A 15130-nucleotide genomic window follows, 5' to 3' on the forward strand; every position below is an offset into this window, starting at 1 on the left:
TGCACATTGGGCTTCCCTGGTGGCACAGTGGTTAAGAATCCGCCTGCCAATGCAGGGGACATGGGTTCAAGCCCTGGTCTGGGAAGATCCCACATGCCGCGGAGCAACTAAGCCCGTGCGCCACAACTACTGAGCCTGTGCTTGCTCTAGAGCCCATGAGCCACAACTACTGAGCCCACGTGCCACAACTACTGAAGCCCATGCACCTAGAGCCCGTGCTCCGCGACAAAAGAAGCCACTGCAATGAGAAGCCCACACACCACAACGAAGAGTAGGCCCCGCTCACTGCAACTAGAGAAAGCCTGCGCTCAGCAGTGAAGACCCAATGCAGCCAAAAATGAACGAATGAATGAATGAATGAATTAAATGCTTTACATACAGAAGAATGTTACATATTTGCCATATAAATATGTTTAGGGTATTTGATTCAAGAAATGGTTCAGCAGGGCTTCCTTGGTGGTGCAGTGGTTGAGAATCCACCTGCCAATGCAGGGGACACGGGTTCGAGCCCTGGTCCGGGAAGATCCCACATGCCGCGGAGCAACTAAGCCCGTGCGCCACAACTACTGAGCTTGTGCTCTAGAGCCCGCGAGCCACAACCACTGAGCCCTCGAGCTACAACTACTGAAGCCCGCGTGCCTAGAGCCCATGTTCCACAACAAGAGAAGCCACCACAATGAGAAGCCTGTGCACTGCAACGAAGAGTAGCCCCCACTCACCGCAACTAGAGAAAGCCCGCGTGCAGCAACGAAGACCCAACGCAGCCCCAAAAAATAAATAAATAAGTTTAACTTTAAAAAAAAAAAAAGAAAAGAAGGAAATGGATCAGCAGCAATACTTTAAATTAGTCACGTTGTAACCTTCCCCAACCTGACCTCCTTCTTTGTTTCCCACCTTACAAGGTAGCCACTAACAAAAATTTTGTGTTACTATTTTCTTTATTTTGGCTGCATTGGGTCTTCGTTGCTGCACGCAGGCTTTCTCTGGTTGCAGCAAGCGAGGGCTACTCTCGTTGCAGTGCGTGGGATTCTCATTGCAGTGGCTTCTCTTGCTACGGAGCACAGGCTTTAGGCATGTGGGCTTCAGTAGTTGCAGCACGTGGGCTCAGTAGTTGTGGCTCGCACATTCTAGAGTGCAGGCTCAGTAGTTGTGGTGCACGGGCTTAGTTGCTCCACGACATATGGGATCTTCCTGGACCAGGAATCAAACCCATGTCCCTTGCATTGGCAGGCAGATTCTTAACCACTGTGCCACCAGGGAAGTCCCTGTGTTACTGTTTTCTTGATTGTTTTTATAATTTTACCACATAAGGGTCCCTCATCAATATAGTGTGAAGATTTTAAATATTATATAAATGGAATCATGTTACTTGTGTCCTTCTCCTATTTGTTTTATTTTGCCCAAATTGTGTTCCATGTTGATGTATTTAGATGTAATTTACTTTCACTGCTATGCTCATTTTCATGGTTATATAATATCCTATTATATGAATATTTCATGATTTATGTATCCATTTTCTGTCTGATTCAGAGACATTTGGATTGCTTATAGCTACTTGTATCACAGACACTGCTATGGATTGTCCCGTATGTGTCCTGGTGAAGTTGTTTATGTTTCTTAAGGATACGTGTCCAGTAGTAGAATTATTGGTTCACAGGATATGTACATTCTCATTCATCCAAAGCAGTTGTGTTAGTTTTTATTCCCACCAGAAGCATATAAGACAACTCAAGTAATGTCACATCCTCGTCACAATTTGATTTTGTCTAATTTTTCAATTCTTGCCTATCTGATGGATATAAAACTATGTCATTGTGGTTTTCATTTGTATTCCCATGATTGCTGATGAGTATTACATCATTCATATTTTTATTGGCTTTTGTTTCTTCTGTGAATTGCCTGTTCAAGCCTTTTCAGTTTCTAGTGGATTTTTTCTTAATCATTTTAGAGATTATGTATTCTGGATACTGACATGTGGCAGATATCTTCTTCTGTTTAATGGTATATGTTTTCATTCTCTGGATGTTGTCTTTTGATGAATAGCAGAATTTCTTAATTTTAACACACCTGAATTGTCACTCTTTTCTTATATGGTTTGTACCTTTTCTGTGTTCTTTAAGAAATTCTTCCCTGCCTGGGGCCATAAAGATATTTTTCTCTGTTGTCTCAAAGGTTTATAATCTTTAATCCACCTTGAAGTTGTGCATATTGTGAAGTAGCAATCCAATTATGTTTTTTCATACGTGTTACAACTTATTGCCTTGTTTCTCCTTTTCCCACTCTTCTGCAATACAGAGTTTCTGTACCTACCTCTACACACGCATACTGTGTTCTTCCAAAGTGGTTATTCTGGTTCACTTCACAATTGCTATTTTAAAGGCAGTTTTTTTACATTTATTTTCATATTAAAATTTTTTTTTCAGTAGTAGAATGGCAGGGCTTCCCTTGTGGCGCATTGGTTAAGAATCTGCCTGCCAACACAGGGAACACCAGTTCGAGCCCTGGTCCGGGAAGATCCCACATGCCGCGGAGCAACTAAGCCTGTGAGCCACAACTACTGAACCTGCACTCTAGAACGCACGAGCCACAACTGCTGAAGCCTTTGCGCCTAGAGCCTGTGCTCCGCCACAGGCGAAGCTACCACAATGAAAAACCTGCGCACTGCAATGAAGAGTAGACCCTGCTCACCGCAACTAGAGAAAGCCTGCGCGTGGCAACAAAAACCCAACACAGCCAGAAATAAATAAATTTATTTTAAAAATAGTAGAATGGGGCTTCCCTGGTGGCGCAGTGGTTGAGGGTCCGCCTGCCGATGCAGGGGACACGGGTTCGTGCCCCTATCCCGGAAGATCCCACATGCCGCGCAGCGGCTGGGCCCGCGAGCCATGGCCGCGGAGCCTGTGTGTCCGGAGCCTGTGCTCCGCAACGGGAGAGGCCACAGCAGTGAGAGGCCCGCGTACAGCAAAAAAAAAAAAAAAAAAAAAAAAAAAAAAAAAAAAAATAGTAGAATGGCAAATGATAAACGGAACCCCAAAATACGTGACAGGAAAAATCTGAGCTAAATTTATAGAAGCACAAGAGTGACAAGGGAGACTTATCCTCTCTCAGGCTATGTATGACACATTAAGTAGAGGAAAAAAAGACAGATCTTAATATAGAGCCCCTCCACTAGCCCATATTACAAATTGCGCATTTTTAATTTAATTAATTTATTTTTAATTTATTATTTTATTTTATTTTTTATTTTTGGCCACACCATGTGGCATGCTGGATCTTAGTTCCCTGACCAGGGACCAAACCCGTGCCCCCTGCAGTGGAAGTGTGGAGTCTTAACCACTGGATTGCCAGGGAAGTCCCACACATTTGTGCATTTTTTTTTTAAAGCATCCCTTTCTTAGGATACATTACAGTCCTGTGCCAGGAAATTATTGTGATAACTATTCAAATCTATGATGACTGCAACGTAAATGATTTCCTCACTGTTGGGCAATGCATAACTTGTGCAGCTATAAGCCGTTAATATGATTAATAAGCCTGCCTAAGAGATCTTTCCAGGCTACATTTTCTGAACAAGCAATAAAAATAGAAACCAATAAAAATAGAAACAAACAAAAAGTACAAGCATGTGGAACTCGAAAACACTCTTTGAATTCATGGGGTCAAAGAGAAAATGCAAACCAAAATTGCAGTGTATCTAGAAAGTAACACTGTGTATCCGAACCTATAGAATACTGCTTTTGGTGTTCAAGAAAATTTGAAACCTTAAACACATTATTAAACAAAAAATGACAATACATTAAATATTCAACTAATAAGTTAGAGAAGGGAACAAAATAAATCTCAGGAACGAAGAATAATGTAAGGATCTTATAAAGGGCAGAAATTAGTGAATTGGAAAAATAATCAAATTATTATGAGAGAACCTTTTGTGCAAATAAACTAGAACACCTAAAAAATGGATAATTTTCTAGGAAAACGTAACTTATCAAAATTAACTCTACAAAAGGATCTAAATGCATCAGTAACTACAGAAGAAATTGAATAGTGGTAAAAAGGCCAGCTGCCACCTCAGATTGCCATATGCAGAATTTCATGATTGGCTTCTTTGAAACCTTCAGTAAATAGATCTCGAAGGGAAGCTTCCAAATTCTTCTCTGGAATTCACATACATGGCTATCAAAGTGTATTAGAAACAGGGAAGAAAACTATAGTTCAATCTCACTTATAACCTCCATTCAAAAATTCGGAATTAAAGTATTAGCATATAGGACTTCCAGTTAAACATTAGTACATTTATCCTTGCTCCTTCCTCCCACTCACTAAAGAGTAGTAAAGGAATTAAAAAGGAGTGTCAAAAATAGAGAAGACTGGGGCTTCCCTGGTGGCGCAGTGGTTGAGAGTCCGCCTGCCGATGCAGGGGACACGGGTTCGTGCCCCGATCCGGGAAGATCCCACATGCCGCGGAGCGTCTGGGCCCGTGAGCCATGGCCGCTGAGCCTGTGCGTCCAGAGCCTGTGCTCCGCAACGGGAGAGGCCACAACAGTGAGGGGCCCGCGTAAAGCAAAAAAAAAAAAAAAAAAAAAAAAAAAATAGAGAAGACTGGCAGACAAAGAATTAAACCTAGTTTGCCAGATGGAAAGCAGATGGATGAATAGTTGTGTGTGTGTGTGTGTGTGTGTGTGTGTGTACACTATTATATATATTTTTTTCATGTAATAGACTTAGCAACTCATAGTGAACTGAAACCAATCCCTAAGGGGAGCACTTAGGGGTGGGAATAGGTAGGCTGGTGCCAGCAAAAATCATGCTGAGTCATGCCACAGAATTCAGAAAGTTTAAGGATTAGTTCTGTTAGCTTCTTTTGTGGGTGGAGGTACACGTAGAACTGGAAACAGGATTGGCTTAAAATGTGTAACTGGGCCTCATACCACCTTCAGGCAGCCCGCCCTTCTCTGCCCCAGTAGAAATTGGGCAGTTTATTTTCTGAAGAGGCAGAACTGAAGAGCATCTAGACTTGGAGACCCCATACTAAAAACAGGGGCCCACTGAGTGGTGAGACACTCTTTCTGTCTTCCCTCTCCTTGCTTGCCTCCCAGAACTCTTTTTCTTTTTTTTTTTTTTTTCAGTACGCGGGCCTCTCACTGTTGTGGCCTCTTCCGTTGCGGAGCACAGGCTCCGGACACGCAGGCTCAGCGGCCATGGGTCACGGGCCCAGCCGCTCTGCGGCATGTGGGATCTTCCCGGACCGGGGCACGAACCCGTGTCCCCTGCATCGGCAGGTGGACTCTCAACCACTGTGCCACCAGGGAAGCCCCCTCCCAGAACTCCTTAGCCCTTCATGTGTTGCCTGAAAAGGAGATTGGAGGATTCTTCTCCAGGAAAATTGAGTTAAATGAAAATATAGATAGAGACATTTATTGTCTTTCAGTGAATCTACTTAATCTTTGACCGGTCATCCTATGGTCCAGCTTTTATATATATAACTTTTAGTCCAGCATTTTGGTGCCTCTCTTAAATATGGGAGGACAGCCAAGAATCTCCAGATATTTGAGGATAACCTGAAACTAAAACAAACAGGAATAAGAAAGAGAAAGGAACACGGGAAGAGGAAACTCAGCTACTTTAAAAAACAACAACACGGGCTTCCCTGGTGGCACAGTGGTTGAGAGTCCACCTGCTGATGCAGGGGACATGGGTTCATGCCCCGGTCTGGGAGGATCCCACATGCCGCGGAGCGGCTGGGCCCGTGAGCCATGGCCGCTGAGCCCGCACGTCCGGAGCCTGTGCTCCACAACGGGAGAGGCCACAACAGTGAGAGGCCCGCATACCGCAAAAAATAAAAAAAAAAACTATAATTATGTTTTCAAAGATTTTAAAAAGAGGGAGACAGAATGCAATAACGACCATTATATTCATGAAAGAAGAACATGGTGCATTGAGAAAGGACTGTTGGGGAGAGGGTAATTTATGGTATTGGAAAGAAATTCAATAAAGGGGTTGGAAAATAAAGTCAAGGAAATCTCTCAGAAAGTATTACAGAAGTTCATAGAGATGAAAATTAAGAAAGATACCATGTGAAATTGAGCTACCTATCTAGGAGGTCTAGTTTCTGGTAAAGAGGTGTTGTAAAAAGAACTGGGGATAGGAGGGGAGATTATCAAAGACTAACAGAAGGTGATTTCCCAGAACTGTAGGACCTGAATTTCCAGATTGAAAGGCTCAGTGCCCAATGCAGTAAATGACAAAAGACCTACAATATATCTGGACTGAATGCTAATGTACCACAGAGACTGAATCTGTGGTATATTAAAATTTAAATACATCAAAATTAAAGAGAAGGAAGAGGAAAAAATAGGTCACAAAGAATTGTAACAGAATGTCATCATTACCATTCCACACCACTGTAAGCTGGAAGGAAATGTATCGAGGCCTTTAAAATTCTGAGAGAACTGGATATTCATGTGTAAAAGAATGAAACTGGACCTCTGTCTTATACCATGCACAAAAATTAACTCATGGATTAAGGATTTAAACGGAAGATATGAAACCATAAAGCTCGTGGAAGAAAACAGTGGGAAAAAGCTCCTCGACATTGTTCTTTTTTTTTTTTTTTTTGGCGGTACGCGGGCCTCTTACTGTTGTGGCCTCTCCCGTTGCGGAGCGCAGGCTCAGCGGCCATGGCGCACGGGCCCAGCCGCTCCGTGGCATGTAGGATCCTCCCAGACCAGGGCACGAACCTGTGTCCCCTGCATCGGCAGGCAGACTCTCAACGACTGCGCCACCAGGGAAGCCCTCGACATTGTTCTTCGCAATGACTTTTTTTTTTTAATATGACACCAAAATCACAAGCCAAAAAAATGGGACTACAAAAAACTTCACAGCAAAAAAAAACAACAACAACAAAAAAAAACCGAAAAGGCAGCCTACAAAATGGGAGAAAAGGAACCCCTACAACCAGTAGCAAATAAAACCCCAAATAATCCAATTTAAAAAGCAGCAAAGGATCTGAATAGACATTTTTCCAAGAAGACATTCAAATAGCCGACAAGTGCATGAAAAGGTGTTCAACATCACTAACCATCAAGGGAATGCAAATCGAAACTGCAGTGAGATATCACCTCAGCCTGTTAGAATGGTGGTTATCAAACAGACAAGAGATAAATGCTGACAGAGGTGTAGAGAAATGGGAAACCCTGTGAACTGTTGGTAGGAATGTAGATTGGTACAAGTACTTTGGAAAACAGTATGGAAGTTTCTCAAAAAATTAAAATTAGAGCTACCATATGATTCAGCAGTTTCACTTCTGGGTGTATATCCACAGGACATGCAGTTACTATCTCAGAGAGATACCTGAGCTCCCATGTTCGTTGCATCGTATACTCAATAGCCAAGCTAGGGAAACAACCTAAGCGTTCATTGACAGATGAATGGATAAAGAAAGTGTGAGGAGGAGTATTATTATTATATATTCTAACCTATAATAATAGGAATATTATTCAGCTGTAAAAATGGAAATCCTGCTCTTTGTGACAACATGGATGGACCTTGAGGGCATTATGCTAAGTTAAATTAGACAAATACTCTGTGATATCAGTGATATGTGGAATCTTTAAAAAAATTGAACTTATAAAAACAGAGAGTAGATGGTGGTTGCCAGGGGGTGGGGATGTTGAGGGAAATGGGGAGCTGTTGGTCAAAGGGTACAAACTTCCAGTTACGAGAGGGAAAGTTCCGGGGATCTAATGTACAGCATGGTGACTATAGTTAACAAGTACTGTGTACTTGAAAGTTGCTGTGAGAGTGGACCTTAAATGTTCTCACCACAATGAAAACAACAAAATGGTAATTATGTGAGGTGAGGGATGTGTTAGCTAACTTTACTGTGGTGAAGATTTCACAATATATATGTGTATCAAATCATCACATTGTACAACCTTAGACCTACACAGTATTCTATGTCAATTTATCTCATTAAAATGGGGGGGGACATTTCTGAGAGAAAACAATTATGACCTAGAATTCTTTTTTTTTTTTTTTTTTTTTTTTTTTTTTTTTTTTTTTTTTTTGCTGTACGCGGGCCTCTCACTGCTGTGGCCTCTCCCGTCGCGGAGCACAGGCTCCGGACACACAGGCTCCACGGCCATGGCTCGCGGGCCCAGCCGCTGCGCGGCATGTGGGATCTTCCGGGATAGGGGCACGAACCCGTGTCCCCTGCATCGGCAGGCGGACTCTCAACCACTGCGCCACCAGGGAAGCCCTTTTTTTTTTTTTTAATTGTTTATTTTTGGCTGCTTTTGGGTCTTCGTTGCTGTGCGCAGGCTTTCTCTGCTTGTGGTGAGCGGGGGCTACTCTTTGTTGCGGTGCGTGGGCTTCTCATTGCAGTGGTTTCTCTTGTTGCAGAGCACAGGCTCTGGGTGCATGGGCTTCAGTAGTTGTGGCACGTGGACTCAGTAGTTGTGGCTCACAAGCTCTAGAGTAAAGGCTCAGTAGTTGTGGCGCATGGGCTTGGTTGCTCCGTGGCATGTGTGATCTTCCCGGACCAGGGCTCGAACCCATGTCCCCTGCGTTGGCAGGCGGATTCTTAACCACTGTGCCACCAGGGAAGTCCTGACCTAGAATTCTTTACCCAGCCAAAATGTTAATCAAATGTGAAGATAGAATCAGAACATTCTTGCAAGATTTTAATCATACACTTATCCTTCCTCAGGAGCTATTGGTGGGATATTTCACCACAAGGGGGGACAATACTAAAAAACAGAAGAGCATAGGGTCTAGAACAGGAAATCCAACACAGCAGGCCTTGAGAGCAGGACAGAGGCCTCCAGAATATGCATATTTCCAGGGCGCGAAAAGAAAGAATACGTGACTATTTGAAAGTATTTGAGAGGAGATATACACTTCTGTTACAAAGCTTAAGGATGAATTAGTAAAGTGAGAGATACATAGAAAACCTAAGTGAACAAAATAACCGAGACAGTCATTAGCTCAGAGGAAATCAGAAACATTTTTGATAAATAAAAAGAATGGAAATGCATTCCTAGTGTGGCTATAAAGAATATTTGTATAATGTAAACTGAATACTTTAGCCAAATATTATGGTAACTGATCAGGAGGAAGGTGGGAAGGGATGTGGGGTGGGGGACAGGATGTAAGAGAGCTAAATCTTCACTGCCAATACTAAGAAAATAGCTAATATCAGGGGGAGGGGCTAAGAAATCATAGAATAACAGCACAAGCATGCTATTCAGAAGTAAGGTAGCAGGGACTTCCCTGGCGGTCCAGTGGTTAAGACTTCGCCTTGCAATGCAGGGGGTGCGTGTTCGATCCCTGGTTGGGGAGCTAAGATCCCACATGCCTTGTGGCCAAAAAAGCAAAACGTGAAACAGAAGCAATATTGTAACAAATTCAATAAAGACTTTAAAATGGTCCATGTCAAAAAAAAAAATCTTTTTTTTTTTTTTTTTTGCGGTATGCGGGCCTCTCACTGTTGCGGCCTCTCCTGTTGCGGAGCACAGGCTCCGGACGCGCAGGCTCAGCGGCCATGGCTCACGGGCCCAGCTGCTCCGCGGCATGTGGGATCTTCCCGGACTGGGGCACGAACCTGTGTCCCCTGCATTGGCAGGCAGACTCTCAACCACTGCGCCACCAGGGAAGCCCCCCCCAAAAAAATCTTAAAAAAAAAAAAAAAGAAGTAGGGCAGCAAATACCTGAGTTGAAAGTGGTTGACATTATGAACAAGGGTTGAGGGTGGAGAGATATATTACATTACACAGTTCGACTTTTAAAACTATATGTACTACTTTTAGCAATAAAAATTAAACATAATATTTATTTAGCCAACACTGTAATAGAACCTCATGAAGAGGATGGAGAGGGGAAGCATAAGTCTGTGTTTGGAAGGGTTTAGGAAAGCTAAATCCAAAGTGGGAGTCACAAGACAGTGTCTAAAATGGAAAATCAAGGAAGCAATATTATCTGGCATTTTAGAAATATGCAGTAAACAATAGATGAAATAGCTAAAAAAGTTGAAAGGATTGCTCATGAAAGTCAGCAAAGGAAAGAGGGTGAATTTGAGTAAGGACCCAACATTTTCTGCTATGGCAGACAAAGGTCTTATTTCCATACTATATAAAAGGTCTTGCAAATCGAGGAGAAACAGGAGTATATAACCTAATAGAAAATAGTCAAAAGATACACTCAGGCAATTAGTAGGACAGATGGTCAATATTCAAATAAAAAATGTTTAATATCTGAAAAGATAACGTTTTTTCACCAGATTTGCAAAAAACTGATAATACATATTATTGGCAAGAGTGTAGAGAATGAGGAACTCTGTTATTGCTGACATAGTTTAAATTAATATATATTTAGAGAGTAATATAGCACTAACAAAATTTTAAAAGCATGTATGCTCTTTGGCCCCCCAATCTACTCTGCCAGTATATTTGCTTAAGTGTATGAGGATGTATATATACAAGGATGCTTGCTCATTGTAATGTTACAACAGCAAAAAGTTAGGGATAACCTACATGATATCAGTACAATTCTGGTTAATTACACTGTAGTACACCCACACATATATCTCCCCCCATCTATAGACAGCTCTTCCTGGGTAGGAGATAGGTCACTGCCTTTCCCTAGTGTTAAACAAATGGTCTTTAATAGTGCTCTTATCTTCTCTGTTACTTGTTAACTTTCCTATTCTGTTGTTTATTTTAATGTTAGGGTGGTTCTGAGAGTAACTAAACTCTCTTTAAGCTCCTTAAGTTTTGCCTTACTGTGCTGGCTGTCATATTTGCTGGACTTTAAAGATATTCCCTGGAAGACTTGCCTGCCTTTCACCCATCAGCAGCCTTGGCCCACACTATGAAAAGGAATAGTAAACTCTCTTCTTGTTAACAGTCCTCAGAATACAGCAGTTTTCTTTTTCAGTACTTCCCCTTTTGTCAAAAAACACTTCTTTGTTCATTCTCCACCTTTTTCTTAAAAGTCAAATTAATTGGAGGAGAGGAGACAGATACTACAGTTGTGATTCAGAGTTCAAAGGACAGATAAAAGTATAGAAGGCAAAGTCTTCATCTACCCCTTGACTTCCATCCATCCAGGTCCCTGCCCTGGGGCCACCAGTGGCATCAGTTTCTATTTGTTCTTCTAGAGGTATTCTGTTTATAGAAAAGCAAAGACTTTTTTTTTTCTTTTTCACATCAGAACATTTTGACAGTTCCTTCTCCACGAACTCTTTGGGCTTTTGCTAGGCTCTCTCCCTCAGTTTTGTCTGAGAGGGTCTTTGATTTGTTCTTTTGTTCAGCAGAGGTGCTGTGATCAGTGTGGTAAGTGAAACAAAGGGACATAATGAGGAAAAAAGCAGGTATATCATCCTTCTCTCTTTCCTTCATGAAGTACCCCAGAGATGTTCCAGGGTCTGGGAAGCTGGTTATAAACAGAGGTTTGTGACCCCACTTGTAGGTCTGTGGTAGGCATTAGATTCCAGTGTCTGGATTTCATTCTGTCACTCTGGCTGCCTTTTCTGAGTCTTCACTGTGGGCCTCAGCTCTCTTCTCTCTGAAATGCTTGTTCGTTGATGATTCTGTTTTTTCATTTTCCAGTTAGGTGGTGTCATTTCCTTCCAAGGATACTATCCCTATGCTAATAATTCTACAAAATTTATCTCTAGCCCAGACTTCTTTCCTGAGCTTCAGACCCAAATACTAAGTACCATGCTATGCTTTCAGTATCCTCACTTAACTGCCCCTCACATGGCATGTCCAAAGCCAGACTCACCTTCCTCGCTGCAGCTTGAGTCTTCTCTGTCTCAGAGTGGCACCCAGATTCACAAACTTGGGTGTCAGCTTCAACTCTGCTTCCCTCTCCCTTACCCCCTGAATGCTTCTTACCTGTATCTCCTTCTCTTCATCCAAGGCAGCTAATAATTACTCACAATCTTGATTTATAGTTCACCTCTTTCCTAGTAAAGAAAAGGTTGGCGATTATATTCCTGTCCATTCTTTCTAACACATGAGTTGTCATCCAGCATGTCACTCAGCTGCCATGAAAAGCACAGGCTCTCAACCTTTGGCCTGGTCATTCTGTCTCATACCTGTATATCTGGAGAAGCAAGTCTGAACACTTTGGTCATGATGATTTAGATCACAGTTTAATGACTATGGTAACATCTCACCCCACCCTCTGCTGTCTCTTATATGCTCATTTTATTTTTATATCAGTTGGTAAAATTGTTTTTTCCCAAGGATAATTCCTGTACATGCTCAGTACAGGCTTTGGGGACATTTCTTTACTCTGTAGTACTGTAGGCTTAGTGTGTTTAGTGTTCTCGTCACCAGGGTCCGTGTCTTTGCCTTTAGAGATGTTTGTTCTCCTATCTACCAGTTCCTAAAGGACATAAAAATGGGAAGATGTGTAGAGGGTGGAGATTAGTTGATGAGGAGAGAACTCTTTCACTTTACACATTTCTGTGTTATTTCATTTTATTTTTTACAACTAGCATCTGCATAAGGTTGAAAGGGAATGTAGAGAAATAAGATAGTAGAAATAGGTGAACATCTTATTTAAATGTCCTTTTATAGTAGCAAAACTTTAAAAAATATGTTGTACAATCCTAGTAGGGACTTTGCTTAAAGTTCATGTTTTCTTTTCAATAAATTATTTATATCCAAGTTTATCTTCAGCCATCAGGTTCACAGTTGATACAAATAAATGAAATCTCTGGCATTTTAACCATATATGCAAATTGTCAACTTTTTAAAAAATTCTGTGCCAGTACCCACCTGTTGCTCTGGATTTTTCTGTATTGCCAGCTTGTAATCTGTCGGTTGTTTTACTTGTACATTTCAAAGGTGGCTGCTTGGACTCATGAGATGAGTGTGGACTCTGGAGTCAGACACCTCAGACTCTGGGCTCCGGCACGTGTTAGCTGAGAGAACTTGATCGAGTTTCTTAACTTTCTTAGTCCTCCTCTCCTGTACATTGGAGATGATCGTAGTCACCTGACAGAGTTGGGAAAATTAAGTTAGAGGATCATAGACTTGAAGCATCTAGTGCTGAGCTTCAGACAGAGGTGACACTTGATCACTATTAGCTTTTTGCTTCCTCTCCCCACCCCCTTTGATTAACTTGGTATAGAGTTTATGACCTCATTTCTACCTGACATATAATTCTGATAGAGGCGGGTATGTAAAGTGACTTTGGCAATACCCTGACACCGTCCTGCTGGGGAGCCTTTGGCTCTTCTTTCTACAGCGTAAGCTCGTACTACTCATCCTTCTGTCTGGTGCCACTCACCTTTCCTCTGTTTTCACAACGCAGCCCTTGGTGTCACCTCTGCTGTATGTAACTCAGGGAGTTTCAAACTTCAGTGTGTTACCGGTAGTATACTACTACTCTCTAAAAATTACTCCAAAACTTAGCAACTTAGAACCATGTGTCATCTCACAGTTTCTGTGAGTCATGTGTTTGGGAGTGACTTAGTTGGATGGTTCTGGCTCAGGTGCTCTCAAGACATTTGGAGTGAGAGCCACAGATGCAGCATCCAAAGATTTGATTGGGGCTGGTGTATCTGCTTCCAAAAGGCCCTCTCACCTGGCTCTCGTCCAGGGCCTGCAGTTCCTCACCAGCTGTGGGTATGAGTCCTCATTTCCTTGCCATCTGGGCCTGTCCATTGAGGTGCTCAGTGTGCTCACGACATGCAAGGAAGTGATCTGTGAGAGCAAGGAGGGAGTCCCCGCGCCTTTTACGACCTAGTCGGTCTCTGAAGTCCCCTCACCATCGCCTCTGCCTTACTCTGTTCATTAGAAGCAAGTCACTCAGTGCAGCCCCCACACAAAGGGAGGGGTATTAAGTTCTGCCTTTTGAGGGGAGGATTGTCAGAGGATTTGTGGACCTGTTTGAAAACCACCGCACCTGGGGTGGTGGTTGAAAGGTGAGATTCTCAAGGCCCATTTCAGATCTAGTGATGGGTAGAGCCCAGGAACCTACAGTTTGCACAAACACCCTAATGATTCTGATGCTGGTGGCCTGAAGCCCACACTTGGAAACCCACTGCTCTGCCAGATGGATCACTTGGTCTTCTTTAAATAGGCTTAATTGGTTGCACCCCCCTGTCTTTGCTCACATACATGGAGCACACCTAGCCAGCCCATTTTCAACTACATAAATCCAGTTACCTCCATGGTGCCCACTACCCCAGACATAAGTGAGCTCTCCCTCCCTTGAATCCCTGTAGTGTTACATTTTGTTCCCCTGCTCTTTGGTTCTAATCACTTCGGTTCTGATGTTTTAGTGCCGCACTGCTAGTGGGATTTAAAAAACAGTCGCTTTCATTTGACCTCTCTCGCCAGCAGAACTACGACAACCCTGTGATAGGCATTCTGCTACTCAGGATTTCAAAGCAGTGTGGTCATTAGAATGCTGAGGAGCCTGGCTCAGACCACACTTCTTGGTAGTTAGTGCTTTCCTGCAGGCATTTGTCAAACAAATGAGTTCCTGTTGCAGGCCAGGTTTGGTTTCAAGGATGCAGTAGTGAAGGGAGACAGACGTGCTCCCTGTGGATGAGGACACAGCAGTGAACTGGTCAACAGAAATGTATTATCAAAACTTGAAAGACAGTCTAGGAAGGAAGTAAACAGATTGCTATGATGTAAAACAAAGGAGACCTACTTAGATGAGGTTTTTAGAGAATATGCCTGAGTCTTGAAGGATGAAAAGGAAAAAGACTCTAAGGAAGGAAAGAGCTTAGTATGTTCTAATATCTGAGAGAAATCAGGGTGGCTGGAGCTGAGGTTGGAGGGTAGGCAGAGGCTGCCATGGCCGTGGTCAGGGTTTCATTCTAAATGCAGTGTCCTAAGCTGTGTTAGTATGATATCCAACTTGGCACTCTTCTAATTTAGCATTTGTAGAAATAACTGGGAGGTTCAAATTATAGCTACAAGTCCAACTGTGATGGATTGGAAAATGAGATTCCTGTGTTAGCTTGACAGAGGGAAATTAAGAAAGAACTCAAGCCTGAATGGTTGTCAGGGAGGCTATCTTCTCATCTCAGAACAGAAAATGTGGGAATGACCACAACAGCAATAGGAAGTATTTATGTTGGAGATAAAAGTGCTCCTGCCTTTAG

At 42.6% G+C, this 15130-nt stretch overlaps 1 protein-coding gene across 6 annotated transcripts in view; it reads left to right on the forward strand.

Annotated features, from left to right (window-relative positions):
- Positions 1-15130, forward strand: part of MARK3 (microtubule affinity regulating kinase 3) — a 109417-nt gene that overhangs the window by 51627 nt on the left and 42660 nt on the right. The gene's annotated exons all lie outside the window — the stretch shown is intronic.

The sequence above is a fragment of the Mesoplodon bidens genome, assembly GCF_964165515.1.
Source record: "Mesoplodon bidens genome assembly, chromosome: 3".
In the NCBI taxonomy this organism is placed as follows: domain Eukaryota; kingdom Metazoa; phylum Chordata; class Mammalia; order Artiodactyla; family Ziphiidae; genus Mesoplodon; species Mesoplodon bidens.